Genomic DNA, 18,482 nt, shown 5'->3' with positions numbered 1-18,482 from the left:
GTGCTGTGCTGTCCAAGTAATCGTTTAGTTCACTGTCTGTCCTTGCATGTTTCTCTTGATTCTTAAGGTTTTCATGTAGTTTGCTACAACTACACCCCTGAATGCATGTGTATGGCTTCTTCTTGCTGGAGGATTTTCAGGTATCCTGATCCATGATGCAGGTACCTTCATCTGTGCCAGTCGAGTGGAGGAAAGTTTGGCAATTCTTTTCATCTCCTCTTGCATTCTTTTTCTTTTGTTTAAAAATGTCCATATCCACTCTGCCATTGGTCCAGTATATAGCTGTAGTGTAGAACTTGTCAATGTTGTCTCTGTTGGTTTATTCACCAACTCCTCTTGTCTCTTCAGGAGCTCAGCTTACTTCACATGACTCTTAACTTCACTACTCGTGGAGCTTCTCATTGTTGGTACTCCAACCTTCCTGTCTTCTTTGGCATGTGGTTCTGTAATTATTGACACTAGACCTGGTGTGTGCATTCATCGTTTGCGTGCGTGTAGTTGTCAGTAACCTTCTTTCATTCTTACTCTGCCGCCCCTGTCTCCGGCGTTTCAATTTGTTTGTTACCATAAGTGTGTGTGTGTCATTGCTAATCACATCCATCTCAAGTTCATTCATTCCACCATCAGACCTCCTAGGGACCGGAATGACTATGTAAGGTCTGGGTGCCTTTGTAGGCTTAATGCGTGCATCATTAGGTGAGTGTACTGGAATTGGAACGCTTTGTACACCAATAAAAAATGCAGTTCTAATCGTCAGTGACAGTAAAACAATGATGAATATAATGCATAAATACATAATACCCCTGTAGGTCAATCTGCAGTATTTAGTTCCGGAAAAATACGATTGTCTCTCATCCTGAGGGAGGGCAAGGTTGCTACTTTGAATCCCCATCTCGATCATCTGTTGAAAGATACTAACTTTAATACACTCTTAGACAATATTATTTCGTGATTCTGCTGGTTCTGTTTGTGTGTTGCAGGTGCTAAAACAATTGCCCCTCTTTGCCTGAAGAATGGATTGTCTATTGTCTCTGGATACAGTTTCTTTTTCTAAGTATGAGGCGATGTCAAAATCAGGTAATAATTCAGCAAGTCTCTTTATTGTGCATGTTCAATATATATGAGTTCCCAGTTGGTGCCTCTGATTTGCTTCATTCCTGAAGACATGCTGTTTTCTCAGTATGCACAAGTGAAGTCTCTGGTGATACCCTTTCGATCTGTCCCTCGGCGGAAAGTTTAAAATCTTCTCAGATAGTTCTGCTGGTGGTTAGAAAGTTCCACTTGCATCACGATACCATGTAAGAGCATGCTCATCTGCATAGAATTCGCTGGGTCTCTGATGAACGTGAGGACGACAACACTGACAGGTGAAAAAAGACGTTACTCATCAATCTGCTATCTTCTGGTGACAGGGACATTTGTATTACCTTTGCTGCAGTTTGGACTGTTCGGCCCTCACCCACTGTGAACAGTTTCTGCAATTTCGGTGTGCGTGGAGAGCAACTTGGATAACTATTCCATTCAGGATTATGCTTAAATGTTCTATATTTGCTGGGTCTCGAAGAAATGTCAAAACGTCTGTAGTTCTTCCGACAAGATCTGGACAGTCTTCAATTAGGCAAAAGAACAGTACATCGATAAGCCTATTCGCTTCTTCCTCCACTTGGGAAATTTGGTTTTTCCTCACTGTATTCTGGAAGTAGAAGGAACTGCTCGGCAATTACAGTAAGCAGCCTCCGTATAGTCTTTTCGTTTTCAGGATCTTGAAGAAAGTCAGTGATACTGGTGAGCCTCCCCACGAGTGACGGGTATGATCGTAACACTAGATCAAAATATGTTAACACATCCTTGGTGATGTTGCTACTGTGGGACACCATAAGTCATTCTGAACAAAGTCTCTGTGTTGAAAGAATCTGGATACTGTATTTTCTTCCAATTTATGTGTCCTCGATCAAAATTTGGCATACTATTTTCTTGTCAAGTCTTCAGTGTGCCTTAGTCCAAAGGTCGAAGTCAACAGACTAATTTGTGGCTTACACATGCAATGTTCTTCTTCACCCTGCAGCTAGGATGCACAGAGTGTCCATTTTTATGTCCTTATCCCCTTTTTTGCTCAGAGGAATGTTCAAAATAAGGCCACAACTTTGCACAAAAAGTTCTGTGTCTTTGCTTTGCTGCTGGTCATGCGTCCTTCTTCCTCGTCATGGATCTCGTCTGCACATGCTGTGGTTCTTCCCCATCGTCCGTAGTTTCTTCGCGTTGGGGTACAAGCAGGGGGCCTTCTCCGATGTATGGCTTGATGTCACCCAAAAAAGATCCAAGCTCTTCTTCCTTGCAACTTCACTGCAGAGCGAGTGCAGTCTTCCACTGTAAAGGGACTGTTAAACCTTGGCTCGTCCCACTTTTTCCTTGTGTGGTTCTTCACCAGGACGGTGTCTCCAGGGAAGATTGATGGAATATGTAGGCTCTGAGCTGTCCCTGCAGTAGTATCTCCTTCTGTGTTCCGTGCTGCCCTGCACCCTTTTCATCGTCGCTGCAGCTGGCCTGAAATTACAGTAAGACAATATGTCATGCAATTCATGTAATTTTGCATTTCAGACCCTAAGATTTCTCTTGTCAGCTGTGCATCACATCTAGCTCTGTCTCGGGGTGTCAGGGGAGTGCGCATCCTTCTCCCTGTTGCTATTTCGTGCCACGTAAGATGATGGTCAGAACCAGGCTGGCTTCTGAGTACATACAGTACCATGGGAAGGCAGTGTAACCATACCTTTCTTAGAGTAAGCTTCAACTTGGCTATCCTTTCTTTTAACCAGCCATTGAGCTTCACACATATACCGTTACCTTGCGGGTGATACGCCGATGAGAACTTGTGCTTTATACCAAGCAACAAGCTAATCTGTTCAAAAACTTCATTTACAAAGTGAGTCCCTGTCATGACCACTGTGAGGGGGCACAGGTTGTGCCACAAGCAGGCTCTCACCAGAACCCTGAGGGCCTTAAAACCACTGCAAAAGAGCTCCTCGAGCCAGTCCTGGCACCTTTGGCACCAGGCTCATATGTAAGAAGGAGGAGCTGTTCAAAGTAGGTCCCATTTATGTACATAGGCCTTTAAATCCACCTTGGAAGCACTCACAAAGTCTAGTTCTAAGAACCAAGCCATGCGGTCTAGTGTTTTGGGTGTGGCAGTCCTGGAACTACGTTCCCTGGTACTACTTTACCTGGGCTATATAAACCACACCCTGACTGCAGAACACGCTTCGTGTTATTCTGCAACCAGCAGGGTGACGCTCACCGTGTCTAGCTCCTGGTCTTCAGCATCTTCCTGTAATCCTGCAAGAACAAGAACAAGATTATTCTGTTTTTCCTGAGAAAACACCATCCAGCACTCAGCATCTCAACTGGGCTGCTATCTTTGGAAACCGAGAGAAGAAGAAACATCACTCACCTGTGAGTACTAGCTAAAGGACTTCCGGCGAACTTCAAACATTGCGACCTGCAACAACGAGAAAGGCAAAAAACAATATTAGATGCGCGCTTCCAAAACATCTAATTCCATCAGTCTTACCTGAATTCCATCGCGCTATGCCACGCTTCCATCCGGAGAAACACAGCAACATCTTCAAAGGAAAAGAGACATATTCAGGTTCGCTTTCAATATTAAACAACTGCACAGCGCTGTACTTACCTTAACGGGTTCCGGGCGCCTGTTTTTCATAATGCTCTCAACCACTTGCAGCACCACAGCGGCCTGTAAGGAGAAGAAAAAGAAAACACAGTTTAGCTTTAAAAGACAATAAAGGCGCTCCACTTCGCACTTTCTCTTACCTAGAAACGTGCCTCTCCCTCTGATACGCCAGCATCAAGACCTTTGCACCTGAAAAGAAGGAGAGAAAGACATTAACTAATTCCCACCATAAACAGAACAAAGACTTACAATTAACAAACCTACCTGCCTACCAGCAGATTCTTGGTCACAGCAGGCCTGGGCCCAAGGAAGGCGTACTGCACCAGTGAAGCAATTCAGGCAGCTCGCCAACAAACGTCAAGCGCCCCTGCACAAGAAATGCAGGACGGATAGCTCACCCTACAAATAACTAAGATTCATTATTTAGCACTGGGCAAATGCACATCCAGGGTTCCAGATCTCAGACATTTCCAGACGACCCCGGGGATATCAGGTGAGCGTAACAGTCCCAATATCTGATCTCATGACTTCACATACTCCCCACCTGGGAAATACCTCTCTCACTAGAAATTTGGCCACACAGGTACAGTCTGGGTGTGTACATGGACCTGCTTCCATCCATCTAGAAAATGGACACAACAATTAGATACCTGTACCCGTTACATACTTGAATCATATCGACGTAATCGACATGCAAGGGCTGAAAAGGTCCATTGGGCCTTGGGATGACTCCTCTAATTACTTTTAGTGTGTGCCCAGCCATGAACTGTTGGCAAACTATACAGTTCACCATAACAAATGCAACCTGCTCTGCTAAATTCGGTTTGAACCAGTCTATTTGTAACAGGGCTATAGGTATCACTGGTTTACCAGTGCTGTCTTGTCTCCACAAGCTTTCGGAGGGGTTTAAAGAACACCCTCCCCACTTCTAAAGGTTCTTTTCCTCCTGTGATGCCTCCCCTTGGAGTTCCATTAACTGTGTTTGTCCCATGTTATTGTAGCTTTCAGGTTCACTCCGTGCGACAATCATTTTTTCATTTACATTAGTGACTTCCCCATCCATGATCGTCTCGCTCTTGTATGCCATAGGCTTGGCTTCTGTGTCTGCTGCTTGATTTCCACGTGAGATAGAGTCTGTCCCCTTTGTGTGGGCGGCGCCTTTCACGACCGCTTTCCCACTGGGAGCTGTAGTGCCTTGATGAGCCTATCTAATAGGGCTGCGTGCTGTACTGGCCTCTCATCCGCTCAGAGGTAGCCCTTCCTCTTCCAGCACGCTAAGCTTGCATGTACTGTTGCTGTCACATAGGTGGAGTCACTGTACACCGTTACTTCCTGGTCTGCGTGATTCTCAATCATGAGTATCAACGCCAATAATTCTGCAGCCTGTGCTGAATAATGAGATGGCAATCGTGCACTAAGAAGCACTCAAAACTCTCCATTTGCTGTGTGCTTCATCACAGCAGCGCCTGTACATCTTTGCCCATCATTTTGATCGACTCTCATGGAACCGTCAATGAAGACAATTTCTCCTTCTGCCAATGCCTTTTCTTTTACTCTGGGAATTTCATCATGGAATTCTTCATAATTTGCAGAGTCATGTATTGGCTCTCCTTCAGTGACTGGTTCTGCTATGAACATAGCTGGATCCACTAGCTTGCATCGAACTATATTAATCAATGGATTCAATATAATCACTTCACAAGCCGAAGCTCTCTGAGATGTCAATGTGCCCTTCGGTTTCTCTAGAATAGCTAATAGCGAATGCTCGCCATACAACGTCATTGAACAGCCCATCACAATGGTTGTAGCCTTCTCTATGGTGAGCCCTTTCGGCAGCTAAACTTTGTTCGCAAGGGAAATGGCCTCTCATCACTGGGTCCAAATTTCCACTATAATATGGCAGGGGCTTGTACCCTGTTAGGGAGAATTCTCTCTTTAGGCTGAGTTTCCTAACCTAGTGAGTCCCCCAGCAGCTTTGCTGGATTTCTGGAGTTTGTTTTTTTCTCCTGCCAAGAGTGAGACTCTTTTTTCTCCCACTCTTGGACATGATTTATGGTGTTCCTTTGACTGTTAATGTGTTTTATGGGCTATGGGGTCCTTTACTCCATAGGGTCTCATGTGTTTTTACTTTGTGTGTTACACAGCACCCTCTGTGCAGTGACACAGGGGTGTCATAGTGACACCCCACCATAGACTCCATACCCTGGACTGACTACTGTCTCCCAGGGCATGTAAAGTCACCATTGGCTTTACTAGTCCCAAATTATTAACAGAAACCAGTACAAACCATCATATTGTGGACATACTGGTCGGGGCAATTCGATGGCCCCGGGGTCTGTTAGTCGAGGGGGCACGTCTCCGTCCCCCCTGATCGAGTTTTGGCTGGTGGCAGTGGATACTACTTTTTATATTCGACCGCGAATATATCCCTATGGGATTTTACCATTGTTTGAGGCAACCAACTTTAATTATTTAATTCTCATAGCCTCGAACATACCTCCGGTTGGTATTTTTTGTCAGGACTCGGTTCTAAAATGGCGTTTGTGTTCTCTTCTGTGACTCCAACCCAAGTCGAGCCCTGTGTTCCACTTTTTGGCGGGCTTCTCCACAGAAGCCTCCAAAAGTGGTGCCACTCTGGGTACCACAGGTGGTGTGGGAGGGGGTTTAGGCACCCTGGACTGAGTTACCTTGGTAACACAAGTCGCACTCTTGTGTGATTGGCCCAAGTGGTGAGCCGGCCGGCTCACCACTTAGCATGTTTGATTGACAGCTAGGCTGAGTGAATGGGGGTGTGCTGCATAAAAGCAGGGCTCTGGGGACTGGAACTTCAGAAGTCGCCACAGGACCTGAGAATCCGACGAGGGAGAAGCTGAGCCGACCTACCACGACGACACCACCGGTGGAGCCCTGCGGAACCGACTCACCACTTCCCGACGACAGAGAAAATCTCCCGGCTGGAGAGGCTTCTTCCCCTGACTGGTGGGCACAACCAGTTTACCTTCTTCTCTTCGCACCCCAAACCGGCTTGTGGTTGAATTGCCCGTGCCGAGCACCCCGGCAACCGGATAACCACTTACCTCTGGACCGCGAATCAAAGGACCGCTCCTTTTACCTGAGAAACTCTGCGGCTGGTTTCTTCCCTGGCAGTGCAACGGACTCCTGTCTTTCTCCCCGACGAGATCCTCTCTTCCCCCGGACGAAGCACCGACTTGCATCCCCTGCCAGGAACAACTGCCCCCGCTGGAGTATTCTCACCACTTTAAGGTACCGTGTCCGCCAGGCCTCCCTTTCTAAAGATTGCTACAAGGTAATAATAACCCCTTAACCTTCTGGACTGGGCTGGCCACCTTGATCTTCTAACTTGTCCCTTTCTTTGGTCCAACTCTTTTTTTGAACCTTTTCAAGACTTTTGTGCACTGCAACCGTGTGACCTTGGACACATTTCGTTTGATCCTATTAAAGTGGATCCGGCCTACTGACTCTAAACTCACGGTGTTACTTTGCCTTCCTCTCTTGTTGTGTTCGTGAAAAAGTGTTGGGATTGGTTTCAATGTATTCTCTGTTTTTCTCTCCCTTTTAAAACAAATTTCTAGAGTGCCATCTGCGTTAAGCGCTCACCGCTGTCTGAAAATAAGTGGGGATTTACTTAAGACTTGTCTAATATTCTTCTAAGGGAGTGTATATCTTTTAGTGACCGTGTTTTTGAATTGCTTACTATTAGTGCCTGTGTGTTTTTCTAGATGTGGTTTTAAATAAATAATTATATCTCTTTTACACCAAGCCCTGGTCAGAGTTTACTTGTTCTACTGTGTTCTTTTGACCTATTGTGAATACTCTGTATACTGCCTAACTCTTCTTGAGGGAAGTCTGACTGCTCAGCCACAGCTACCAAGTGAATCTGTGTGGTACAGACTGCTACCAAGTGGGTTTACTGCCAAACACCTGTAGTCTTAAATCTTTTGCAGTGGACCCGGAGGGAACTGCACAGGTTTTTGCCTAACATACCCCAATGTGGTTCTCTATGTGAGTACTTGTTATCTTACCTGGTCTCTGCGGAGGCGTTGGGGCACGGTTGCAGCCCTCCCTGAACTTGAATCACCCCTTTCAAGACTCTCCCTAAGTAGAAAAGCTGTGGGCGGTGGTATGAGGTGCTACTGCTCCTGTGTGGAGATAACAGTGTGTGAGTGCGCCAATCTGTGATTGTTGTACCTCTCGAACCCTTCACTTCAAGGTACAGTTTCTGTGAGCGTACACCGGCCCATAAAGCTCACCGTCCTGCTACTTCTGGCAGGGGCGAGTCGAATGGGATCTAGTTCCTTCACTGATCCCTGATAAGGATTAATTCAATCCAGCTGCGACTATGCTTCTCCTTATGATTGGTAAGTCTTTCTTGAGCTATTGTGATGCTGTTCGTTCGGTTTACTGTCTTTATATGTTGCTCCTATTCTACTTCTGTTTTCTTCCCTTAGATGGAAATGCAGCCTTAATGCAGCTGTGAGACGCGAGACGCGGCCCGATGGAAGATGGATGCTACCACAATGTTTGACAGCAGGTAAGATATGGTTTAAGGAAAAGCGCAAAGCATGGCAAAGCGCAACCTTAAATTGACTGTTTTTACGAAGTTTAACCGTGTCTTCTGTTTTTTCCTTGCAGGCGCTGCTGTCGACGATGGAGCATGTCGTGCTGCGGTGCCCAGATGAAGATTTCGGTGTTCCAGAATTTGTAAAGATGAATACTTGGTTCGCCGAAGAGATGTACAGATAAGAACAGCTCTCCCCAGTTGGTAAGTATGCTGGCAGGAAGAAGGATGTCCAGGAAGCAGGATCTCCAAAGGTAAGTTTGACCTCAGGGGACGGTGAGCGTTACGCTGCTTGCATGTGCAGAATAATGCAAAGCGAATGTCTTGAGGATCGGGACAGCTTATATAGCTGAGATTGTGGGCACGCCCATTTGGGCCAGTTTACGAGCCACATCCTGCCACTCCTAGAGAGTGAGCACATGCAAAGGCAATACATTAGCAGCCACACCCAAGAATACACTTGGGGCTGCTTAATGGATGGAATGTTCAAGGTTAATGCATCTGAAGTGCTATGTCCATAATAAAAGCTTTTTGGTGTTAAATGGATGTTCTTGTTTACTTTTGTTCATGAGCCTGGCACCAAAGGCGCCAGGACAGTGTCCACCGAGGTCTCCTGTGCATGTGACCCCTGCATGCCTGTGCCCCTGACTTCATGACCATGACAGCACTCCCCCTCAAGGCCCCTCTCAAGGGTAGTTCTCCTCCCGGTCCTGGTTTGGTGGGATTATTGAGATGGAACTGTCTGATTAAATGTGAAGCATGGACGTGCTCAATGGGTTCCCAAGTTCGGTCTTGAGGTCCGTAACTTTTCCAGTCAATTAGGTAATACAATTTTGATTGAACCACCTTGGACTCCAGGATGGATTTGACTTCATATTCTGGTTCTCCATCTATTACTTCTGGCTCTGGCGGAGAACCAAGCCATGCATTGGATTTCGTGGGTTTGATGAGAGAGACATGAAATACGGGGTGAATTTACATGTGAGATGGTAACTCCAATTTCATGGCGACAGGATTGATTATGGACATTATAGTATAGGGGCACAGGTATTTTGGGCGGAAAGCTCTTGGCCATTTCAGGGGAATATATTTGGATACTAACCACACCTTTTCTCCAATCTGGTAGGCTGGAGCTTCCTTCCGATGTCGATCAGCAAACTGTTTTTGTCTTCCTTAGCCTTGGTCAGATGTTCTGTCGCCTCCTTAAGAACCTGAGTGATGGTTTTATGCAAGTTCTTTATGGCTGGCATTTCCAGGGTATCGGGTGGATCAAATAATGATGTCCTCGGATGTCTTCCATGCACAGTGTATAATGGAGTTTGTCCTGTGCTTGTGTGAACTGAGTTGTTGTGTGCATACTCAGCTATGCAGAGTATATTTTTCCAAGAATCCTCGGACTGTTGCAACATACATCCGAAATATTGCTCTGAAGTTTGGTTGGTTCGTTCAGTTTGAGTGTGCGGGCTTGTGGACAACCGGAGATCGATTTTTGCAATCATACAACACTTTCTCTGAAAGGCAGAAACAAATTGAGTTCCGTGATCAGATACTAATATTGATGGAAATCCATGCAATCAAACTATTTGCTCTAGGAACACAGAAGCAAGAGTTGACGCAGTTTGGAGTCCCTTCAGAGGGATGAAATGGGCCATTTTGAAGAATAAATCCACAACAACTAATATGGTGTTGTATCCATTGCAGGGCGGAAGATCTTTGATGAAGTCCATCGACAGGGTATGCCAAGGTGCTGGCAGTACTGTTAGGGGATTTAGTAAGCCAGAAGGGTTCTGTTGTACACACACCGCAGGTTTAAATAAATTGGGCAATGTCTTTTCACCAGGTTGGCAACCAGTAGTTTTGTTTTACCTTAGCCTGAGTTTTGCCTATTCCTGGGTGTTCTTCCAGTAATGAATTGTGGTAATTTGTCATGATTTACTTTTGCAGTTGTTGGTCTTGAAAATACTGTAGATTGTCTTTGATGCTGCACTGGTCACCTTTTAAAAGCCATTCCTGTTGTGTTGATTGATCCATCAGGGATTGCAAACTGGTTCTTTGGTCATACACACACGTGGTGGAAGCTATTCTGGTTTGAATCCTTTCCTCAGGAATTATGGCCACGGGGTCGGATGCTGTCAAAGCCTCTTTTTCTTCACTCATGCGTGATAGAGCGTCTGCTTTCCCATTGCGTACTCCAGGTCTATAAGTGATAATAAAAACATATTCCGTGAAAAAGAGAGCCTAACGAAGTTGACGCGCGGATTGAGCTTTGTTGGTTTTCAAGTGTTGCAAGTAACGGTGGTCCGTGATGACAGTGACCGTATGTCTCGTTCCAAGAAGTTAATGTCTCCAGGCCTTAAATGCTGCTTTAATCGCCAGTAATTCCTTATCTGTAATTGCGTAGTTCAACTCGGGGGCTGAAAATTTGCGGGACTACAATGCAACAGGGTGTAGTTGTCCTGTTTCAGGGTCTAGTTGTGACAATACCACTCCCATGGCTATTTTTGAAGCATCTGTCTCAACTATGTAAGGTAGGTCTGGTCGTGAGTGTTGAAGGACTGGTGCTGTAGTGAATGCTTGTTTCAATTTGTGGAAGGCTTCTTCAGCTTCTGTCAACCAATGGAACTTTTGATTTTTCTTTAACAAGGAGGTAATTGGATGTTCAATTTGTGAAAACCCAGGTATAAACCGACGGTAAAAGTTGACGAATCCGAGCACGCTTTGCACTCTTTTTGCCGATGTTGGTGAGGGCCATTGGAGGATTGTATCCACCTTTCTTATATCTATATGTACGCCTTGTGGTGTGAGCATGAAACAAAGAAACTCGACCTCAGTGACATGGAAAAAACATTTTTACAACTTGGCATACCATTGGTGTTGTCGAAGCTTCTCTAAGACTACCCGGACATGGCCTACATGTTCTTCCATGGAATTTGAGTAGATAAGAATGTTGTCAATGTAAACAAGAGCGCAAACGTCCAGTAGTTCACAGAGTACATCATTCATAAAGAATTGACATGCCGCGGGGCCATTGCATAGCCTGAAGGGCATGACCTGATATGCAAAGAGGCCGTACTTCATGCGGTAGGCCATTTTCCACTTGTCTCCCTCTTTTACTCTAACAAGATGGTATGCTCCTCTTAAATCTTGGTCCAGGAGCTCTGGTATAAGTGGTAAAGGATATCGATTTTTTACTGTGATCTGATTGATGGCTCTATAGTTGATGCAAGTTCTTAAATCCCCCTCCTTTTTGGCACGAAGAATAAGGGCGAGGAGGCAGGTGACTTGGACAGGCAAAGGAAACCATTCACCAGGTACTGATCCAGGTAAATTCTAAGATGCTGATTTTCCTGTTCTGTCAGAGCGTAAATTTGGTTGCATGGGATCTGGGCTCCGGGTACAAGATCTATTTGACAATCATAGGGTCTGTGCGGAGGCAGAACGTTGGCTTGCTCTTTTTTGAATACATCCTGGTAATCTTGGTATTCTAGCCGTAAGAAGCTGTTGAAGCCTAACAAGATTCCTTTCTTCGGTTTCAGATTGGTGTCATCTTTTTGTAACATGTGTCATCACAATCAAGATGAAATGTCAGAACTCGTTTTCGTCAGTCGATCCTAGGATTGTGGGTCTCCAGCCACAGCATTCCCAATATCTTCTGGAACTGAGGAGCACCGATGCGAAAGAAAGCAATGTCCTCTTGATGCCCGTCCTGACACAGAAGCTTGACTTTCTCTGTGTATTGTGTCACCGGGCCGGATGATAGCTGAGAGCCATCCACAGCAGTGACGTTTTTTTCCGATTTCTGCTTCTGTCGGAGAGGAAGGCCTATTTGGAGAGCCAAATCTCAGTCAATGTAGTTACCCACAGCTCCACAATCAATGTATAGGCATGTATTTTTGATGGTTGCTTGTGATTCACCAAAAGCACTGGAAGGACTAGATGTGAGGTCTGTACGGATTCCTTTTTCATGCTCGACAAGCGACCCCTACGCTTGCCGGGCATTGGAGTTTCCAGAGTTCTGTTCTTCTTCATCAGTGTTGTCTGTTGCCCCAACCGTTTTCTTGGGTGGTTTTACCGGGCAGTCACAGAGGAAGTGACTTGCTTGTCCACAATATAAGCAAAGCTGTTGTTGTCTTCTTTTTTCCCTTTCTGCTTTGGTGAGGGGACTTCGTAATCCACCAATTTGAATTGGCTCAGACTGTTCATGTGGTTTAGTCTGATTGTCACGAGGTTGTACGTAAACTAACCATCCCTCTGATCTAGCTTGATCCATTTTCCGATTCTGAAACCTATGATCGAGTTGCACCGTCAAGTCTATGTAGTCCGCACACCTCTCAGGGGGATTCCCCACTTGCGCCAACACATCCTTAAGTTCTCCATGTAATGCTCGGTAAAAGAGTGTAGTCCTCTTCTCTTCTGGCTAGTCGGTCTGGGCTATGAGACGGTTGAAGGTTGCAATATAGGTTAATAGATCTTGACTCCCTTATCTAAGTGACAACAACTTGTTGTCCAGAGCTTGTCCTTGAGTATGAGCTGCAAACAATTTCTCCATCTCATGTTGGAAATTCCCAAAGCTCCGGAGTAAAGGGTCATCTTGATTTATCAAAGGTATAGACCAGTCCGCCGCACTACCTCCTAAATACGAGAGTACAAACGTCACTTTGGCTTTGTCATTAGGAAAGGCTCCTGGTCTGCACAAGAAATGAAGGCGACATTGCTTCATAAATACAGCAAACTTGCTTGGGTCGCTGATGAAGCGTTTGGGATGGGTTAGAGGCACTGATCCTGAAAGAATCACCTGAACCGGTGTTGATTGTTGTGATGTGGAAGAATGAGAAGAATGGGTTACTCCAGGCAGTGGAACCTGTCCTGCTTGTGCTTGTAGCATTTGTCTTGCCAAATTGTCAGTTCTTTCTCAAGTTACAATAATATTCCTCCATAATGCATTGGTTTCCTGTCTTGAAGCATGTACTTCAGCCCATAATTCCCCTAGTAAGTGGGCTAACTGATCTGTTTCTGAAGTTTCCATAATGCCCAGGCAGAGAGTATTAGAGGCTTTGCGTTCTGTTACTCTCACCTGGTCTCTGCAGAGGCGTTGGGGCATGGTTGCAGCCCTCCCTGAACTTGAATCACCCCTTCAGGCCTCTCTCTCAATAGAAAAGCTGTGAGCAGTGGTACGTGTTGCTACTGCTCCTGCGTCGAGATAACTCATTTTCAGGCTGCCCTCTGCCACCTCCTCTCCCTCTCTCACCTCTGATTGCCTAACTGCCACTCAAGATTGGTGTTCCACCAATTATCTTTGTCTGAATGCCAGCAAGACGGAGATCCTCCCCATCAGCACACCTTCACCATCCTTTCCCCTCACTCTCTGGCCAGCCTCCATTGGCCCTCCTCCTACCCCCACCTGCGAGGCTAAGAACCTCGTGGTCATCTTTGACTCCACCATTTCCTTCTCCGCCCACATCTCTGAGGTCTCTAAAAAGTCCCATTTCCGACTGCACCTCCTCAGGGGTACTCTGCCTTTCCTCTCCTTCCCCCAGAAGCTCATGGTATCCCAAGCTCTGGTTCTCTCTAGCTTGGACTATTGTAACAGTCTCTTTCTCAATCTACCTGCCTCTACTCTTCGCCCTATGCAACTAATCCAGAACAGGACTGTGTGACTTGTCCTTGGCCTCAAGCCCTGGGATTGTATCTCTCCAGCTCTGAAATCCCTCAACTGGCTCCCAGTGGATGAAAGGATTAAATTCAAAACCCTCTGCATTGTCCAGAAGGCTTTCTGGGGCCTGGGTCCAAAATACCTTCAGCTATCCCTCCGCAAATACCTCCCCTCTCGAGCTCTTCGCTCCTCTACCTCCAACTCCCTCAGGGTCAGTCGTTTTTCAAAGAAACAAGCTGGGGGTAGATCTCTGTCTTCGGCTGGGGCCTCCCTCTGGAATAGCCTCCCTGCCACTCTAAAACGTGAGGAGAACCATCTCCGGTTCCGGAAGCACCTCAGGACCTTCATCTTTTCTTCTGCCTTCGCTCCCCCTCTCCCCTGCTGATCTGTTCTCTCTTGGCACTGTGCACCTGGCCACCCTCTGTCCTTTGGGCCCAGGTACCTGCTCACCCTGCCACCCTCCCGCACTGCCTCTGGGCCCCCCCTTGCACTGGGGTCTGTATCTGTACCCATACAACCCCCCTTGTTCTTCCTGCACTTATCAGACCTACCCTGCCTGCTGCCTTAAACCTAGCACTTGCAAATTGCTGGCTGCATTACCACTGTTGGTTGCCTTTATTATTTATTATTGTTATTTATCTGTTTCTCCTCTGCTTCGCACTTTTCACTTCTCCCTCCTTCCATGCACTTTTTCCCTCCCCCTCTCCCATGCACTTGCACGTTCTCAATGTCACTGGGCCCAGTAAGATCACTGTTTTGCTCTCCCCTGTTCCCCTCCCTTGCCTTGTTGCGCTCTGAAACACTTGTGTACGAGCGCGATAGAAATAAAATATCAATCAATCAATCAATGAGTGCGCCAATCTGTGATTGTTGTACCTCTCAAACCATTCACCCCAAAGTGCGGTTTATGTGAGCATATACCGGCCCATAAAGCTCACCTGTAAATTATGGAAGATAAGCTCTCCGCCCTGCTACTTCTGGCAGGGGCGTGTCGAATGGGATCTAGTTCCTTCACTGATCCCTGATAAGGATTAGTCCAGTCCAGCTGCGACTATGCTTCTCCTTATGATTGGTAAGTCTTTCTTGAGCTCTTGTGCTGCTGTTCGTTCTGTTTAATGTCTTTATATGTTGCTCCTACCTATGCCCTCAATAATCTCTCTTCTGTTTTCTTCCCTAAAATGGAAATGCGGCCTCAATACAGCTGTGAGACACGAGACGCTGGATGATGGATGCTACCGCAATGTTCGACAGCAGGTAACTGGTGGTTTAAGGAAAAGCGCGAAGTATGGCAAAGCGCAACCTTAAACTGACTGTTTTTTCAATGTCTAATTTTGTCTTCTGTTTTTCATTGCAGGTACTGCTGTCTACGATGGAGCGTGTTGTGCTGCGGTGCCAAGATGAAGATTTTGGCGTTCCAGAAAGTGTAAAGATGAATACTTGGTTGGCCGAAGAGATCTACAGGTAAGAACAGCTTCCCCCAGTTGGTAAGTATGCTGGCAGGAAGCAGGATGTCCAGGAAGCAGGATCTTCAAAGGTAAGTCTGCGACAGTGAGCGTTACGCTGCTTGCAAGTGCAGAATAATGCGAAGCGTCTGTCTTGAGAATCAGGGCACTTATGTAGCTGAGATCGTGGGCACGCCCATTAGGGCCAGCTTGCCAGCCACACCCTGCCACTCCCAGAGAGTGAGACCGTGCAAAGGCAATCCATTAGCAGCCACACCCAAGAATACACTTGGGCTGCTTAATGGATGGAATGTTCAAGGTTAATGCTTCCTTTTTAATGGATGGAATGTTCAAGGTTAATGCATCTGAAGTGCTATGTCCATAATAAAAGCTTTTTGGGGCTAAATGGATGTTCTTGTTTACTTTTGTTCATGAGCCTGGCGCCAAAGGCGGCAGGACAGTGTCCACCCAGGTCTCATGTGCATGTGACCCCTGCATGCCTGTGCCCCTGACTACATGACGATGACAGCACTTGCGTCATAACTCTGCCATTCGCGTGTGAAAACAGGTATAATTCTTCTGCATAATTGGGAATCCCTTAAACTGGTGCTGTGCAAATGGCTCTTTTGAGTTCAGCAAACCCTTCCTCCATGGTCTCAGACCATTCATTCTTTTCTTTCGTCACCTGTGCCTTCTTTAGGGCCTGTAGAAAGGGCTTGGTATATGAGCTGTAGTAGAAGACCCATGCCCTGACATAATTGCAAAGATCTTAAAAGCTCTTCATCTACTTTATCGTTTGTGGCTTGGCTGTTTTCAGTATGGCTTCGGCCCTTTCTGGGGTAACCCTTTTCCCCTCATGTGAGATCAGTTGACCTATGTATAGCACTTCTTGTTGACAATATTGTAACTTTTCTGTGTCAACCTTATATCCTTTTTCAGCCAATATAGTCAATAGCTGAACAGAATTGTATCTGCATCTCTCCTCTGTCGTGCTGCAAATTAAGATGTCATCCACATATTGTAAGACATTTTCTAATGCAATATTGCTTAGGTCCATCTGCAGGACTCTGTTAAAAATAGGAGACTCACAGTGCCCCTGGGGATGCCTCATGCTTTTCAGACGCTTTTGTCTGAACATAAATGGCATCAGATCTTGTGTGTCTCGGTGCAATGGGATTGAGAAAAATGAAATTTTCAAGTCAATCACTGTGAAATATTTTGCCTCAACAGGTATATTACATAGGATTGTAGCCAGCTTAGGGACTAAAGGGAACTCGGCCTCAACAATATCATTTATTGGGCGTAAATTTTGAATTAAATGCCAAGACCCTCCCTTTGCTTTTTTGATAGGGTAAACTGCAGTATTCGATGATGACTCTGACGTCCCTACGATGCCCTGCTCCATCATAGCCAAAAATTCCTTCATCTGCCTCCCTGGACATGGGATATTGTTGTGCCTTTGGTAGAATTGCTCCTGGCTTCAGTTTAATTTTCACTTCTCCGACTCCATTCAATAAGCCTACGTCATAGGGGCCTGTGGTCCACACTGAGACAGGCAACTGGGCCATGTCGTCTTCGAAATATTCAGGACGGTTCTGTGTCAACATCATTCTCTGAGGCACTTCTCTTTTGATCATTTTCACCCAAAAATTGAGGTTTAGCTCAACTGCTGGTTCTCCCTATCTGCTTGCTTGTCAAACAGATCGTCAACAGTGACGTCAGTCAATCTGTGCCCTTCTTCAAAGGCAATTACTGTGCACCATTGTTGGCCTTCATCATCACAACCATCAATCAAAGCCATTTTCCCTCGTATCGCGGCTGTGTGTATCATCAAGGGAAATACTTGTCCCTTTTCCTCCCGCATAGGTATTCTTGGCCTAAATAGAAATTCGTCTAGGGTCCTCATGGTTTTCTCAGCAAGGCCTGGCAGCACTGCCATTTGCACGTGTACTCCATACGCAAATATTTCTGGCTCTAATGGTACAGCCATCATAGCTGTGAGTCCTGCGTATGCTCTAATCATTTTGCATACGTTCACGTAGTGGATTCCTGAAGTTGAACATACTATGCCCTCCTCCGTGAACGAGATTTTCATGTTTAACTTTATCATTAGATCTCGACCCAAGATGTTTACTGGGGTTTGTCACGAATATAATAGCAGTGCATTCATATCAACTTCTCCTATAGAGACTGGAAGTGCGGCTGTAAAAGGAACACGACTTGTAGCAGCTCCCGTGAAACTCTATTTATAGCATCGCCGGACAAGGAAAACTTGCCTTCGCGTATACACGAACGTGTTGCACCCGTGTCAACTAAGAAGGAATATTCTTTATCCCCTATAACAATATCCACCCTTGGTTCCTGGTGAGGGTCTGGTGTCAGTGATCGGATAGAACACATCAGGGTTCCCAGTGAGCTGTCGTAGTCCATATATAATTTTTTCCCAACTTGTGCGAATGGACTTCCCCCGTCACCAGTGTTACTCCTCATTCCAGGGGTCACAGCCTGACCTGTACTTACTGTCTGTGACAGTTGCATCGGCGACTGCTGAGACTGTCCTTGTGGAAAACTCATCGAACTCTGAGGTTCCAAGCTCTGCTGTGCTCCTGGTGTTTGTTGTTGCACCATGTGATTCTGTGCAACTCCGCTTCCTCCCTGCTGTAAAAACACAGGTAGATTCACCATACTTGCTCTTGTTCCATGATCGTTTTGCATCATGCCTTGACTTCTGCATGTGCGTGCTAGATGTCCTGTCATCCCACACAACCAACATATTGGCGGTGGTCTAATTATTTGCCCATTTGACATATCTTGATTGCCATTTTGCATGTTTTGAAAGCCTCCTTGATTACTCGGAAAACCTCCCTGATTACTCTGCCATCCTCTTCCCCTGGGATAAAACCCAGTATTGCCCTGATTATTCAGATGTGGGTTACTGACTTGCTGCATGCTCGACCCGTCTTTGCTAGTTATCATTGCCCCTTTAATTGGCATATTTTGACAATTTCTTCAGCACTAATTTTGCCTCTTCACCCTTTCGTGCAGCTTCTTTTTTGTGATTCATTTCTTGCAGCAGCCTGCAATAGTGTGCTATGGTCAACTGTATTTCAGACCACGGTTTGG

Source organism: Ambystoma mexicanum, chromosome 5p (genome assembly GCF_040938575.1).
Source record: "Ambystoma mexicanum isolate Mex_15411 chromosome 5p, UKY_AmexF1_1, whole genome shotgun sequence".
NCBI lineage: Eukaryota > Metazoa > Chordata > Amphibia > Caudata > Ambystomatidae > Ambystoma > Ambystoma mexicanum.
This window is presented reverse-complemented; position numbering follows the sequence as displayed.